An 18,123-nucleotide genomic window follows, 5' to 3' on the forward strand; every position below is an offset into this window, starting at 1 on the left:
CAGACAGTGTGAGCGGGATTGTCCTCCTGACCTCTCACCTCCCCACAGCCCTGGGTCATCTTCCTCTGTTTACTGAGAGCATATGTGAGAAAAGCAGGGCCTGGCTAGACCAGCGAGTTGTATATAAGGGAATTTGAACTTTATTGGTCCTGACATTTCTGCCTTGGTATGTGTGACTGTTCTTACACATATGGATTGGATCAAATGAGATAATTTATGCGAAAGCACTTTGAAATGTTTTGAGGGCTATCCAAAGTGTTGCTTGTTGTTACTGTTACTATTACACAGGAAAGGCTTTCCTCTTTAACTTCATGATTGAAATTAGATGGCAAATCGGCAAACCTATAAAGTGCTTTCTTGTGTAGCCTGTCACCTATACCTGTGATTTTCCAGGATGGCCCAGATTTCATGCAATTTCATGCTTTACAACCAAAATGACTTGTTCAATTCTTAACTAAGTAGTATTTGATTAGTAAACCTCTGTAAGACTTTTCTCAAAAGTGAATTCATAAGTCAGAGTAAAAACTTTTGTCAGACCATGTTTTTTAATTTTCGGAGGAGGGGTATGTTACATGAAGTTGCGTCAGCTTCAGCTCTGGTGACCCTGCGAATGAGTGACATTCACAATGTCCTGTCCTCAGCAGCGCTGCTCAGCTCCTGTAGACTCACGCCTATGGCTTCTTTCACGGAGTCAATCCAGCTCATGTTTTGTCTCCCTCTTTTCCTGCTGCCTTCTGTTTTCCCCCAGCATTATTGTCTTTTCCAAAGAACCCTGCCCTCATGATGTCCCTGAAGTAGGACAGCTTCAGTTTTGTCATTTTTGCCTCCAGCGATGCTTCAGGCTTAATTTGCTCTAGGACCCACTTGTTCATCTTTCTGATGGTCCCCGGTGTCTGCTGAGCTCTCTTCCAACACCATATTTCAATTTTTTTTTCCTGTCAGCCTTCTGCACTGTCCAACTTTTGCATTTGTACATAGCAATTGGGAATATGAAGGGCTGGAAGGTCTTATCCTTGGTCTCTCATGACACATCTTTGCTCCTGGTGATCTTCCCTAATTCTTCCATTTCCACCTTTCCCAGTCTCAGCCAGCTCTTGATTTCTTGGTTGCAGTCTTCAATAGTATTGATGACTGAACCAAGATAAACAAAATCTTTCACAGTTTCAGTGTCCTCATTGTCTATGTTAAAGTTGTGTATTTCTTCTGTGGTCTTGATTTTTGTTTTTTTAAAAAATTTATTTACTTAAATTAGTTTCAAGTATACTACAGTACATTGGTTAGACATCTATATAGTTTATAAAGATTTTTGTCTTCTTGATTCAAATGCAGAGTTCTGCCTTGGAAATTTTTCTTTCCCTTTCACCAGAAGTGTTTTCAAATCTTTGCTGTTTCCTGACAGTAAGATAATGTCATCTGTATATCTCAAATTATTAATATTTCTTCTACTAGTTTTTACTTTTTCTTCCTCTGACTCTAGCCCAGTTTTTCATATGATACGTTCTGCATACAGATTAAACGAGTAAGAAGATAAAATGCACCTTTTTTTTTTTGGAAGGGTGCACACCTCCATATTTATTATTGTCATTTGTGTAGAGTAGGAAATACTCTGGGGACTCAGACCACCCCTATTCCCTTGGGTGTCCCACCTAGCAGGAGACGGGATGAGAGGACAATCAATTCTCTTCCTTTTACAAATGAGTGAGACTCAAGCCAGAGTGGTCTGTGCAGTATTGTGGCATCGTGAGGACAGCCCCTCTGAAATTTAGTTGGCTTTCAGTAGAAGGAGAAAAGAAAAATGGAGACTGGCCATAGCAACTTTAGTCACTGCCTCTCGGTGATATTCAGTGGCAATTATCCCAAGAAATCCACAAATAGCCAGACACATCCAGTTCAAAGCCAGCACTGATGGTAAATTGGTTTATTCTAATTAAACAACAAGGCTCTTCTCTGTTGTGGAAAATGGTGGCCCCAGAAAGGAGGCTGAGTATGACTTGGGGGCACAACCTTCTCAGTCTTTGACATAATTGATTAGTAAAAAATATATAAGGCTAGAAAGTATCGATAATGTAATGATATTGAATTAATAGATATCTTTCTATCCTAAAATTTCACTTTCTTTTTCAATCTCCTAAACCATCTTTTTCATGCTGATAGCTTAAGTCACAAAGAAAATGTAAAATAATAATAATAATAATAATAATAATAATAATAGTAATAATAGTAACAACACCCAAATCAAAATTTTTTTAGTCTACATTCTAAAATAACACAAGAAAAATAGAAATTAATATCAAAGTTATGAAATAAAAGTCCCCATTGTTCATAAATTAGAATTACAATTAGAAGGCACAGTAAATAATACTTCGGTCAAAATGCAAAGCCAAAATTAAAGATATTATATCAGTTCTATGGTTAAGCAACAAAAACTGATCACATTAAACAAAATAGAATGACATTTTGTAAGGATCTTGATGTAATATAGAAGCGAAAGGCAAGATAAACAAATAAATCTCAGGAAAACCGAACCAAGGTTGTGCCGAGCCCCTCGTGGTAGGAGCTAAGGGCGCCTCGATGTGGCTGTGGGAAAGTCTGGGCATAGCAGGTTCAGCAGACAAAAGCAACGACCACTGTGAATCCACAGATGAGAAAACTACAATTTAAAACCAGTGAGGTGAAGTCATATCTGTTTTCAGAGAGAAATTAAATAACATTAAATCATTTCATCTCTAATAAGTAAAAAGATAAATAAACTTAAACTTCATTGAAGTTTAAAAAGGAAACATCATCACCACACTATCCTCCAAAATGAAGGAAATAAGAAAAAAAAAATGATTGAAAGTAAACTTTGAAATTTTAACAGAGAATTAGTAATAAAGCCAAGAATTGGTTCTTAAAAAAAAAAAAATCAAGTATCAAATTACTAAGTCTAACAACAAAAATTTAGAACACAAGAAAAGAAAGTAGGCATTGTGTGTAATTCTATGCTAATCAATGTGAAACTCTCAATGCAATGGTAATTTATGTAGAAAAACTTAAAGTAATAAAATTGACATAGGATGAAATTAAAATCCTTAATGAATTAATAGTTATGGGTAAAACAGAAAAAGACTGTCAGAAAATTATCTCCAACAAAAGCTCCAAGCCAAAAAGTTTTTATGAACAAGTTTTAATTTTTTTCCAGAAAAATAATCTCTTGTTATGTAAGCTAGAAATAATGATAGTACTTTTGACTTGACTAAATTTATATCCAGCAACTTATTTAAATAAAAAAACACAGTAAAATTAGAAATGCAAAAATGGTTTGATGATAGATCAATTGATATAATTCATCATCTTTATAAATCAAAAGAGAATGGGTCACATGATCATCTTACTAGATACCAAAATACATATTTGATCATTTTCAATATCACTGTGGAATTTTAATAAAAATTTAAAAAAAACAAAACTTCTTAGCAACAAAGAACAGTTGACTTCCTTAACCAGATAAAGAATATTTAAGTCAAATTAACCAATATCATATTTAGTGGGGAATCCTGGAAATTAAAGTCAGGCCAAATCATGTAAGCATGCCATCAACACAACTTTTTAATATTTTCCTGGAACTATTAGTCAACAGTATGTCAACAAAAAGAAATATGAAGTATAAATATTGGAAAGGAGAGAAAAATTGTTATTTGCCTCAGAAGTGACTAGAATAATATCCTTGATGGGCTTGGACTTTTGGAAGCCAAATTCTCCTTATTTTCTGCTTTTTGCCCTGTCTCATTTCTCCCGAGACAATGAGCACACGGCCTTCTATTTGCCTAAAGCAGAGCGAGAAGGAAAAGGGAGATGTCATGGGAAGAAAGAAAAGACAAACTGGGAATAGCTCAAAAATATTACTGTGCGCGCGTGCATACACACACACACACACACAGAGAGAGAGAGAGAGAGAGAGAGAGAGAGAGAGGGAGAGAACAAATCTGGAGACTATAACAGGGTTTATTCCTCAATGGCTAAATAACAATTGATTTTTTTCTTTATGCTTTCAACAATTTCCAAATTTTCTATAGTGCACATTTATTAGTCATGGAGTAGACAAAAACATTATTTTTTCAAACCAAAAGACAAGCAAGGGGAGGAAAGGCTTTCAAATGGTAAGAGAGATGTGAATAGCAGGGAGGTGAGGAGCAGCATTGAGCGCACTGGGTCACTGAGTTGCATTGAAAGAACCTTGGCTTTGCAACCAGAAGACCTGGATTCATTTCTGGTTGTGTTACTCGTAAGCACCTTAACTCCAGGCAAATCACTTAACTAACTCTCTGAGTCTAGACCTTCTTTGGAAGAAACTCCCATTGCCCAACCCTCGTGTTCCCACATAGAGGGGCTTCCCTGGAGAAACAGGGCTTCCACTTTGCGTGACACTGGAACTTATGGCTCAAGTAACCATGCATCACAATTAGCCCAGGAGAGTTCATGCTTTTTGTCTCATACTACTTATTCCTCTCTTCCTTTTTCACTCAAAAGTGTCCTAGATTAAACAATATATATATATTAACGTGCTCACCCTACCCCTGGTGGCTTCATCCATGGGAACGTGGCTATTTTTGTACAGTTTTAAATAAATGTGGACATTCGTAACCTCTGGCTGCCAGACTTGAGCCAACAGGCTGCTGGGGTCTTAGGGAAAGCCCACGTTCATGTGTGGCCACTGCAGTGACACCTGAAACTACCCAGGCATGGTATGGCATTTTCATGTAATAGGCATCAGTAGGCAGAACTGTGCTTGTAGCTTTGACTGTGGATCTTAGTTCAGTCTGAAAGCCAAGAGTTTAAATTGTGTAGTCAGTAGATGATCTACAGAACAGAAAGGTGTCTTGTGCCAGGCATAGGTAAAAGAGGGCTCGATCAGATGTCCCAATGGCATCTGTTTTTGTGTTGTTTCGGATCTCATTTGGAGCCGAGGGAGAGAACCAAGGAGGAATTAAAAATCTAGTTGGATTCACATGCCTTGTTCACACATTCTAGAATTCACCCCAGTCTGGCTCTGAATTTGTTAAACACAAAAGCACTGACTAAGATTTTAGATTTCAAGACCCAAATTGTGGCTTAACCCACAGATTTTCTCTTTCCCCCAAATATTACTGGGTCTGGCAACACTAAATACCAGGCTCTGAAAAACTAATTGTGCTTAGATAACTTTTCTGGTAGCTGGAGATTTCTTGTGGTTCTCAATTTTGTGGAATATGGGACTGATACAGTAATAATCTTACGTGTTTTATTAACTCTTTGAGCTCTTTAAAAAATGGGGCTCCTGAGAGGCCATGGAGGAGCCACACCCGTTCCCATGGAACGCAGCCCAGTCCGCAGCTGCTGAAGGCCGAGACCCTCTGATTGAGCCTGAGCAGAACTGGAAACTGGGAAATGAAATTTTGGACATGAATCTCATTGCATGTCAAAGTCTCAGGAAAAACTAAAAATTTGAATTCGATTTTAATGTCTTTGGACTTTAACTCCACAAGTTAAGAAAATTTAACTTTGGATTTTAATTCTTTTGGACTGAAATGTCTTTGAACATTCCTTCCAAGAGGATTATTTCATGTTTGGACTTCAGTGTCTCCCTTGGAATTTCCTAGTGGGAGGGAGTTTATATTCAAACGTGGTCCCCAATCTGTTGCTGGCATTATATAATTGAGTATCTTTATTTTGTTATTTAATCACATTGCAGAACCTCAGAAAAATGTTACATTGGAGAATGTGGCTGAATGGTTTCGGGGAGAGGAAAACAGAATAGGGAGTGATTTCGTGCTTCATTAAATTAGTGTAGTCTTTGAACCCATTTGATCTTCAGGGAGCAAATTCTAAACTGTCCACCTGTGATCCCAGAAGGATTCTCTGAAGGAGCTGTGGCTAATATTGGGGGGCTGGCCTCATAAAGTGGGAGCAGCGCTGCTAAGAGAAGAAGTTCCCTTGGGAAAAACAGCCGCATCTGGGATGACCATAATCTTGCAAAGCTGGGATGTATCAGGAGGAATGGCTTCCCCTCCTCTCCTTGTGCTACCGTGAGTGACACCGCTGGCCCTCCCGCCCCTCACCCCCTCAGCCCCAGAAGAAGAGAGTGACACCTGATCACAAAATGGCAACCTCAGGTAGATGCTTCGAGTTGGGGGAGAGCTCACTTCTCAGAAGCCTGTAAGCATGAGGAACATACTCTCTCCCCTCTCATCCTGGATTCTTGGTAAGTGAATCCGCTGTGAAGACTCAGACTTGTCCTTGGCTGGGCTGCCCCAGGGTCTATGCAGAGGTGTGTTTTGTGTGCCTGTGGGAAGTGGGTCGGAATATTAACAGGCTCATTGCATAGCTCAGCCTCGCTCTCCAATCACTGTTATCAGCAATAAAGCTGACATTTTCCTCTTCACTTGCCTAGCTCCTGTAAATTCTGAACTTGAGTAAGAATAGAGGTGTTATTTATTTACTCTATAGAGGCCCCAAGAAACCTCATCTTTAAAATGTGAATAATAAATCCCCCACCACCATACAAAGTTGTATGGACAGGTTAAGTAGATAATGGATGTGAAAATATTCAGTAAATTGCTAATCATTACTTAGCTTGGCCAATGATCATCATCGTTACTTTTATTATTTCTAAAATAATCATTGCCTATTTTGCAAATCAGAATTTAGAAGGGCCCTGCTTGCCGCAGTGCATTAGCAGAGCGGATAACCACTGCTGTGGACTTCTTATTCCATGCTGGGCACTCAAGACAATCTCCCACTCTGAGCATTTCTTGCTTCGTTGACATTATGGCTTTCCTCAGAATGTTAGGGAAAAAACACGCAGTTCTTGGGAGCTGCAATGTATGCCAACGGGCGGCCCTGCATGTCGTTTCTTATAAATACAGGAAAGCAGTAACTGGTTATTGATGCTGCCTTATGCAAGAAGTGTCGTGAAGTGGCTGCCCCCACTCTCTATTCTTCTCCAAGGTTGCAAGGGGGCATAGGTTACCCACTTCCTCTCTTCTAAGTTGATATCTTTGTGTGTCAACTTGCCATTAGCTCGTCTGTCGACACTCTGTACAGCCCCAGCTGCCCCATGCACCCTATCCCCCAAGCAGAGATAATGAGACAGTGCTACTTATACAACCTGGTCTGATTAGAGTCTCAGATCTTTGCACCTCAACAGCTGTGTGTTGTCACCAATGGAAATTTTTAACTCGTCTGCCAATTCCCTGGTCGCCAAAATAAGTGGCTGAAAGAGTGGCTGCTGTTTCATCGTTTATTAGAACGGAATTTAGGTTCTGATAAATCCTAATGCTGGAAATTAGCTCTGAGGAAACAACGGCTGTAGTTCTGGGTCTCTGGCTGATAAGAACAAGTAGAATTTATTCAGGTGGGTTTCCTTTTTTTTTTATCTTGTAGCCAGTTCAGCACACAAATTACTTCAGAGCTATTTTTAAAATCGTAATAGGACCAATACTTAGGAGAGCCAGGTGCGGTGTGAGGAGGATCGGAAAGCGTCTATTACGGGCCCGACATTCGCTCTCCCGCAAAGCCTCGAAAGATATTGAAAAATCTCTTCCTGGTCTTCCTGGTGGCTGAGCCACGTCGCTGCAGCCCTCTGGGTGCTGGCAAGACTCTCCATGGGTGGAGAAGTCGTTTTAGCCCGCAGAGTGTGTTGGAATTAGCCTTTAGTAGATACGGGCAGCATCAGGGGCATCACTGGTTTTTCAGACCGTAAGTTACAGGGAGAAGTCGCCCCTGGACCACAGGTCTGCGATCTATTCATTCAAAACAGCGCTTGGACAGTCTTTTTGAGGTCTGAGAAGAAAGAGACTTTGCATCCTTGGTGGTGTGCTCAAGTGTCTCACACCCATTTCAGACAGAAAAAGACATAATTATTTTTCAAAAGCATTCGAGAACCTTCCTTCTTGTCCTACATCATGGACCATAAACCCTGTTTTCATCACCACTCCCCTCTGACTCTATTACATCTGATTCTTGGAGCTCTAATTCCACTCAGTTGGCCTTTCCTGTTTCAGATTGAAATGATCAATAGATGAACCAGAATACGCTACGTTCCCAGCTGGCAATCTCAGAGGGAGAGGAGACCACTAAATGAACTTATAAGATATAGTTCCTGGCCTCATTGGAACTTACCATCTAGTGAACAAATTCTTTAATTTTTCCCTGTCAGGGAAAGTTTTCTTGTTTCTGTCCCAAGCTTTTGTTCATTTTGGCCATGTCCTTCCCAAACCTTTCCAAGTTCTTCCAATTCTTTCTTTGTTTCCAAGGCCCAGCTTAAATCTCACACAGGAAAACAATAATCTTATTTTAAAAGAGTTTTCAATTCAAAAATATATAACATCTTGCTTGTATTATTTTAAAATTCGAATGGGAAATCAGGGGAATTAGAGGCAGGGTTGGATTCTGGCTCTGCCACTGCCTGACTGCTAGATTCAGGCGAGGTCCCTAACTTTTCTCAGCCCTAGTTAAGTCACTTCTAAAATGTGGATAGCGATAGCTGATTACAGGCTTAGTGGGAATATTGCAGACGAGGTATAGAAAGCTCCTTGTACTGATTCCTTAAAGTGAAAAGTTAAAAATATCTGAATCCTGTTGCCGTTTTATGGATTAAAACAGCAGCAGTGCTCACAACACCTCCCAGTGATACCTGTCCTTAGTCGAAGCTGGACCTGCCCTGCCAGCTCCCGCGGCCCGTGGGTCACACCTTACAGATCATCGTGGAGCTGTATGTCTGTCCACAAACCTGTCTCTTCCGAGGACATGAGGCCCCTCAGGGCAATGCGGAGCTCTTTGCACCTGCGCCTCCCAGCTTCGACAGCGCTTTCACTCGTACTATCATATTACCTCGTTTCATCCTTTCAACAATCCCATGAGCCAGTTACATGGGCCCATTTTACAAATGATAAAATGGACTCAGAAAAATCAAGTAAGTTTTCCACAGTCAAAATGCTCATGATGAACAAAGTAACTCGAAAGTGGATCTCAGTCTTTTGATGGTAAATTTGTGTTTCTGTGGCCTCTCTGTCCTACTGCCCTGGGGTTCTCTGTTTTCTGCTTTCGGGCTGTCCCTTTTACACACATACTCACTCACCGCCCTCCTCTGCAGCCTGGAGCTGAGACCAGCCGCAGACAGACTGAAGGCTCAAATAGTCCCCAGGTTTGTGACGGGTTTGTGAATTCTAGGAGTGTTGCTCAAGTAGCCAGCCCTCTCGGATGCAGGAGCGCGTGCACGACAGTGACCGCCCCAAAGAGTGCCAGGCTGTCCCTAGGACCTTGCTCAGCCCCCCTGTTGGCTTGCTCTGAGCACAAGAATCTTGCCTAAAATAGTTCTTTTGTATCCACAAAATATCTTGAGTGGTTTTAAACTCCAGATACCATGTGAACAAGAAAGGTAAAGCTGAGAATGGCTGAAAGCCACACAATTGAACAGACTGGTAGTCAATAAATAGTTGTAAATATCTATGGTAACTTTTGATATTGATCTATTAAATTTTACTTCCTCTTCACCAAAATGCTTAGCAAATGCAGATAAGGGAGACTGCTGTGCTGAATCTGATCAATTATCTTTTCCTGGGTTCTGGTGTGCCCTGTTCCTCCCCCTGGTCTATCCTGAGACACACTGGGTGTTTTTCTTCAGTCTCTGCCCACGTACTTGCCCAAGGCACTGTCTGAGCAGGAACTTGACCCTCCTCATATGCTCGGCAACATGCTTGTTGCTTCCTCCTCTCAGCTCATTTCCTTGACCCCATCATTTCACCTCTCAGTTGATTCTAGAAGCTCCATGTTCTCCAATCAGCTGTGCCTGTGCTAGAGCAAGGGATGGATGCTCAGCATTTCACCCCTTTTGGACAAAACATGAGCTCCAAGATAAAACTGATTGCCAGGTAGACAAAAGCAAGGGCAGCAGGATACTTTTTCAGGATTCCTCTGATGACAGCAGACTGGACTTCTATAGTTTTTCTGTTTTATCTCCAGTCACGGATGGGCTCCCTGTGTGTCCAGGGGCAGACGATTGCTGGCATCTTCACCTGAGCGAGAAGAGAAAAGAGTGCCTTCGGAGTCCTGGAAAGTGGGGAGGGCTGTTCCTTTCATCCCCTGTGATCTTTGTGAAGTCCAAGGACCCCAAAGTGGGGAACAGGAAGGGGAAGAAAATCGGTGACATAAGCTTCTTCCGCTCTAAGCTTTAGACATTTTTTTCTTGGATTTATCTTTCTGAATTTCTTTTTATTTCTCCCTCTCTCTTTTTTCTTTTATTAGAAAAACTACTTTATGCAAGTAGTTTTGCATACAATAAACTGTACACATTTTAATAAACTGTACACGTTTAAAGTGTACTCTCTCATAAATGTTCACATCTGTAAACACCCATGAAACCATCACCACGATCAAGCTAGTGAATTTATCCATCACCCTCAAAAGTTACCCCATGCTCCTTCTTAATGTTCCCTTCGACTCCAGCAACCACGGATCAGCTTCCTGTCACTACAGGTTAGTTTGCAGTTTTTAAAACTTTATAAAAGTGAAATCAGACAGTATGTAGTTTAAAGAAAAAGCAATTTATTGAGACCTAATTTACATACAATAAATTTCACTTATTTTAAGTGTAGTATTAGTCAGGGTTCTCCAGAGAAACAGGACTAAATATATATGGAGAAAGAGAGAGAGAGAGAGAGATTTATTTTAAGGAACAGGCTCATACAATTATGGGAGCTGGCGAGGTTGAAATTTGCAGGGTAGACCAGCAGGCTGCAAACTCATGGAGAGGTGATGTTACAGTCTTGAGGCAGAATTTCTTTTCCTGGAAACCTCAGCTTTTGCTCTTAAGGCCTTTCCACATTATCAAAGTTAACCCGCTTTACTTCAAGTCAAAGAATTATAGATGTTAACTACATGTACAAAATAGCAACACCCAGATTAGTGCTGGATTAAATAACTGGGTATTGCAGCCCAGCCAAGTTGAAATTGAACATCATGGTGTATAACTCAATAGTTTTAGTTTATTTATTTATTAAAGTTCTGCCACCATCACTGCAACCTAATTTTAGAACAGTTTTATCATCCCAAGGCTTTAAACACTTTTTTCCCGTGGATTTATCACTCTGTCTCTTTTTTTGCCACCAAGGTCATGAGAGGGAAAGGGACCAAAGCTACCTCTGGTGTAATTCTTCAGATTTTTTAAGTTAACAAAGTTTAGCAAGGCTTTTCTATAATTGCCGACTGATTATCTATTACTTATCAATATATTAGAATTGAAAACAGTCACTGCTTAACATGGGCTGCTTCCTGATTCACACTCAAGAGCACTGAATTCTACTGGTAAGTACTAGTTCTGCTCTGCGCTAGGTGCGTTCGCAGCAGTCAATCCTATTTGATTTTTCCACAACCCCACGAGGTAAATAGGAGTTGGCCCATTTTGCAGAACAGAGAATGGATTCTCAGAGAGGCCAAGAGCTGACACAACCAATCAGTAGACAAACTGAGATTTGAAGAGTGCTTCTGATTCAAAGTTCTTCCATTGCAATCCAGCTACCCACTTTAGATATCATCTGCTCTGCGTTCTTTAAAAATCCCATTGACAGCATCATATACACATGCCTAAACCTTGAGAGGTTCCTGAATGCAGGCAGCTTGGCCTGGATGTGAAAATCAACAGATGGCTTCACCTGACATTTTCCCTACACTTGAGAAAGGACATCACGAAAGAGCACTGGTGTATTTATGTAGTTTTCTTTGTTAAAATTGTTGAAGTCCTTGGTTTTTAGAAAACTAAGTTAGAGCATGCCGCGGAAAGCTTCCTGCCCAGATTTATTCCCTCTCAGCTCTCTATTGCCAATACAGTCCTCTACTAGGCAGAAAGAGCTCCTGCTTATATGAGGGACCTGGAGCATTTTGCCTAAGGCGTTGTGTCTCCTCTGCTCCTTCCCCGCCTCCTCCAGCTGCTGCCTCTGCCACAGGCTCCTTCTCCTCTGCCACTCTGATGAATGTCAAGGTGAGGCACCACATACTGCTGTCAATTCCCAGGAATGAATGTCATCAATCATATCTGCTGTGTTCTCACAGAGGAACAGCCCTGTCTCTACTCCCTACAGGATAGATTCTTGATGTTCCTTCCTATTTCTCTTTGACTGTTCTTACTTGTGCCTAAGGCCTCTGAAAATTTACTGAGTTCAACTTTTCTACAGCATGGTACTCAGTTCCTTCCATGCCAGTATACACTGCCATGCTAGAAAATGCTTTTATTCTTATATGATCAAATACATACAGTATTGCACATTTGAAAGTTGCTAAGAGAGTAGATCTTAAAAGTTCTCATCACAAGAAAAAAAATTTTGGGAACTATATACGGTAACGTATGTTAACTAGATTTATAGTGGAGATCATTTCACAATATATACAAATATCGAATCATTATGTTGTAAACCTGAAACTAATATAATGTTATATGCCAATAATATCTCAATAAAAAAAAAAGATGAAATACATACTCTTTTCTCTATTTATCTCTTGTTCCACTCTGACATTCTTACTCAATGAAAAAACGAAAACAAAATAAACATAAAGCAATTGAGAAGAAAAGAGAGTAAGAACTAGAATGGAAACTATATGCCATGCAAATTAGCATAGGCTCACAAACTTGGGGCCTTTGGCCAGTACATTATGGTTCAACATAGAAGAAAAATCTAGCCTGATGCCTGAACTTCTGGGCACACGACCTTCTCTACCATCAATGAATATGCCAACCCCACTTAGCCTAAAGAAGGGCCAATTTTTAGAAAGCTTCATATATAGCAAGAAATTTCTTTTTTGGTTTCCATGCAAAGCCAAGGTAAGTGTCCCACAAAAGCTGGTTTGATTTCTGTTCCCACCTCTCGCATACTCAATGAACTCAAGGAAGTGATAGATTCTCAGGCCTCAGCCCACACGTGCATAAAGCCAGTGGGGACAAGAACCAGTTGCTTTAAGTTCTCAGAGTTAAGAAAGTGAAGTCACCAGCATCACTCAGTAGGTGATTTTTGTAGCCCACACCATTGAACTCTGTGTGTCTTATGTTTTCCAGGAAAAACCCAGTTTCAGATATATTTATATTTGCCAAGCCATAGGTTCTGATTTTTGGCTTATCAAACATAATCATCTTGGTTATAGGTGAGCCTGTGCTATGTGGGATCATTTTGGTAACTGATTTTTCCTGGGTGGCATCAAAGATGACTCTGAGTTCTACCAAACTGTATCTAAATGAGTCATATTATTGAGATGATACAGTGCACTTACCAGGTGGTTCAGTTAATAATTGGAAACACATTTCTATATTTCCTAGAACCAAGGAAAGAAAAACATCACCGGGAAAATGTTACATGTGGGGACAATTATTCAATAGGTCCTTGGCTGGGGCTTGTGGATATGAATATAATTCAGAGGCAAGAATGAAATACTAGAATCATACATAGAGATTTCTTTTTCTGATGCCGAATTACAGGACTCAGGAATTAACATTCAGCCAAGTCTTGATGATTCAAGAAATGATGACCAATTTGAAGCTTACCAAACCTTTTCCTCCCTTTTCTCATTACCATATTCCAGTGCTTCTCAAATTTGATAATGTATTTAGAAAAAAACCTTAAAAGACCACAGTGTTTCTTAAATTATTTGTACTATAATTGTATTAATAGTTGCATAGAACTAAAATTTAAGATTAAATTCCTATGCTTTCATATACGTTTGTTTTAAATAAAAATAATTCATAAAGCAAAAAATAATCAAAATTATAAAATCAATAATTTGAATGTTAACAGCATTAATTTACAGTGATGGGTGATGTGGTTTTGCTGAAGAAACATGAGACAGTGCAATCTTCACATATGGCCAGAAGCAGAGGAGAACCAAATATTAGAGATACACAACCCCAACTCCTCCCAGAGGACCTCACACTTCTCTCCCAGGGGTTTATGAAGCCCAGATTGAAGAACACTGCTTTTATCCATATAGAATTAATGTAAAATCAAAACGGGTCAGAAGATAGCCTCCTCACTGGTAAAAGTTGTCACTAAAGGGATCGTAGGGTGATTTGTAGATTTCAATTAAATAAACTTTTGGCCTCCTTTCATTGGTTTCTCATGGCTATTAGAGGATTATCCGTGCTATCAGATCTCCAGAAGTGCCTGCCTGCTGCACAGAACTGGCTGTAGAGCAGCAGATACATGCCTTTTCCAAAGACTCCCACACAGATCTTTGAATGACTGGAACACATCTATTAAGATTCCCTTACACTGTAAGGAGATGCACTTGAAAGAGCAGCCAGCCCATATATTGTGATGTAAATGGTGCTGTTCCACACCCAGCGCTTTCATCTTCTAAGTGTTTCACAAACACTGAGTAATTAATAATCCCCTTTTCAGTGCTGCCAGGGAGGAGTTGTAAGGAAAGAGTGATGGGTGGTTTTCCAGATAAACACATGCTAATTTTTAGCCAAGGCTAAGGAGAAAGAAACAAAAATGTATAGAGCTGAACATTTATTTGTGACCACTTTCACATTCATTATGTTATTTGAACCTCACACACAATCTTTGGCAGGAAAAGAATCTTGGTATAAAGGTCTTTTTATCACCGTTTTTACAGAAGCGGAGGTTGCAGCTCTTAAAGATGATTTCTGATAGTTATACAGGTATAATAAAAGATAGAGGTGGGATTTGAATTCAAGTCTGTTAATTTCCAAAGCTCACACTCTTTCTGCTACTCCACAGTGCATAGATTGGAATTTGAGCATTTTCACTGTGTTAGCCATTATCATTAATGTTGTTAACAGAAAGTATTATGAATATTTACAGGCTACTATAATATTTCAAATTTAGGTAGTCACAATGTCTGAGGTGTTTAGAGTTCTATGCGACTATTCTGCTCTTGTTCAGAAATGGTAAATATTTGGATTTGATATTAGAAGACATTCTGGTCTCATTCTTGTCTTAAAAGCAATTGTTCATGGGTTCAAACTCTTGGAAAAATCTGGAATTGAAAACAATGCTCACTTTGTCCTCGAAAGTCATATTCGTGACACACCAGATGTTCTGGTCTATGATTAAAAGAAAAAAAAATCTTACTTTTAAAGGAAGAAAACATAGACTGGTGATTGGGACACATCCTATTCTATTTTTTATTACTTAACAAAGAACTGGGACTATGGCTTCTCTTGGGCGTAACACTGCCAAGCACACAGAGTGCTAAGGAATTATTTTCTGGCACAAGGCCTATTGTTCTACCTAATTTTTACTGTTGGTTCAAAGGGTATCAATAATCAAATACTGTTCCCATTGCTGTTCACTCTCTTTCCACGAAATAGACTGGAGTGAGCCTTGTGCTCTGACTGCTTCTTTTTTAGTACCTGTTGGACTGTGTGAAAGGAAGATGCTAACTGGACCACAAGGCAGGACCTGGTGCTATTGTGCTGCTCTTTCAAAAATGATGAACCAGAGAATGCTGAATCTCAGTGTTCATTCCATCCTCATCCTGGCATGGGAGAGCTGGGATGCAAAGCTGAGTTTGTGGGAGACCAAAGCCCATGCTGAAGCTGTCACTGTAGTTGAATTTACTGAGCCTCTATTACATGTAGGCATTTTACACATTCTTTCAATTGTTGATTTATTATTGACTGCCCGCACTGTGCCTAGCACTATTGTAGATACTGAGAACAGAGCAGTGAAGTAAATAGACCCAAAACAAAAATTCAACACTTTTAAAGCTTACGTTCTTTAATGTACATATATGTTTTCATTTAAGCCTAATAACGATGATACATGTATACGTAAGTGTGTGTATATATATATATTATGTACATCCTCAGTTGTGGAATCTTGAATAAACCACCGCATTAAGTCTTAGTCTTCTCAAGTACAAAACAAGGACAATCACACCTATATATGTGTGTGTATGATATACACATGATATACATGTGAATATATGTATATGCATATAGTTATATATATATATATATATATAGCTGTTCTTGTTTTGCATTTAAGAAGATTAAGATTTAACATAGTGATTTACTCAAGATTACACAGCTGAGGATGGTAGAATTTGAATTAAATTTAGATCTCTGAATTTTAGTCATTTCCATTTATCATATTGTCTTTTATGCATATAATTTATGGAAAATAGAGTTTTGCTATTCAAAGTGGGATAGGCTTTAGGAGAATAACCAAAAGCATTGATGGTATGACAGTTTATGTGCCATTTCACCATATTTCCAAGAGTCGAGCCACAGGTTCCTTTTTGCATATCATTTATTGTAACAAACTCCAGTCGAACAATACTTTTAGTAGTCATTTGGGGAATTACTTGTATCTTATTATTTGTATTTTGTAGGAGCCAATGGAAAAAGTGAAGAACGTAGCCACCGAGCTGGGCCACTGGAGCTGGTTATCGAGGGTAATCTACTGGGTCAAATGTAGAGTGGTGACGGAATGAAGGAATTCCCAGCACCGTGCCGCAGTCCCTTCTTGAATTTCTATGGTGCAATGCAGATAATACGAAGGCATCAGATTAAAATGTTATCATAAGAAATTTTCTATCAGTTCACTCAAAAGGAAATAAGGGAATGAGAAAAAGAAGCATGAATTTCATCTTTAATGAAACTAAGAAAACTGGTTACTTTAAACCACAATTTATGAGAAAAGGATGGCAATGACAGAAAGTCAAATAGGAATGTGTAGAGACAAACTTAGCTGCTAATGTCGGACAAAGCTGATGGGATAAAAAGTGACAATCTTAAGGGTCAAAACCCAAGTCTCTCACTGGAATAATTGGAGCAAACATATAGAGTCATTGTAGGCATATCCCATTTGGCAGAGACCTGGGGTGCAGGAGGCAAGACTGATGAGGGAATTACTCAAACAAACCGTATATGTAAACAATTGCACAAATGCTGGCTTATCTTGCCCAAGAAGTAAAAACTAAAAGGAGTCTGTCTGTCTGACTGTCTGTCTCCTCTTGTACACACACACACACACATCTTTAAAATAAAAGAAATCAAGATGCAAAATGTGATTTATATTCATATACTATGAGGGGTTAAAAAAAGAAAACAAATGATAGTTAAAGAACACTCACTGGGGAAGAAAAAATGTTTTCATGGAGCTGATGGTAATTCTGATCAAGCTCACTGTAATAATAGATAGATGAAAGAAAGGAAGGAAGGAAGGAAGGAAGGAAGGGGAGGGAGGAGGGAGGGAGGGAGGGAGGGAGGGAGGGAGGGAGGAAGAAAGATTGTAAAACAATAGCTCAAAACAGAGTTGTAATAATTCAATGAAAATAAGCAACACAGTAGACAGTGATGAGATATAAGCTGGCACAGCTTATGAAAAAGTAAAAAAAGTAAAACCATCTGAGAAATTAAGGCCACATTAAAGGGACTATAGAGGAGGACGAGAGTGAGAAAAGCAAGTATACAAGAGTTCTAAGAGTCGAGCCCGGCTGCAGAGAATGTGATAGATATGAATGATGAACAATAGAGATTTAATACCCAACCAAACAACCATTCAAATAGAAATAGAGCAATCATATATATATTCATATATATATATATATATATATATATATATATATATATATATATATGAATATAAGAGTATACTTCTCCAGACTCCTTCTTGAATAAACTGCTAGAAAACAATCTTCAGCTAACCAAGAAAGAAAAGGAAGAACGGTAGCACTTGTGCCCTGATATAAAATCATCATATCTTTTCATTTGCTACAATATGGTTCTCTCTGTCTCCCACTTCAGTTAATATTATCACAAAATCCAATTGTCCAACTAGCAAACTGAGGGTTATCCGAGTCACCTACTTCCCTCATTCCCACATCTAAGCAGTCAAGAAGTCCTGTCAAACTGCAGAGCTTTCTCTCAAACCTTTCCTCTACTTTCCATTTCTATCGCCTATCCTTTTTCAGGTATGATTCACTCTTATCTGGACAATAGCAGTAATTTCCGAATTGCAAGCATAATTTAAAAACATTTATCAACTGGCATGGCACAGGCACTGACCAATCAAAATGGATATCATTCCTAGAACACAGCACACTGGTGCTTATCAGCTGTCGTTCATCCTTAGCCTAATTGATCTCCTT

Source organism: Pteropus medius, unplaced genomic scaffold, assembly GCF_902729225.1.
Source record: "Pteropus medius unplaced genomic scaffold, Ma_sr-lr_union100, whole genome shotgun sequence".
NCBI classification, from domain to species: Eukaryota; Metazoa; Chordata; class Mammalia; order Chiroptera; family Pteropodidae; genus Pteropus; species Pteropus medius.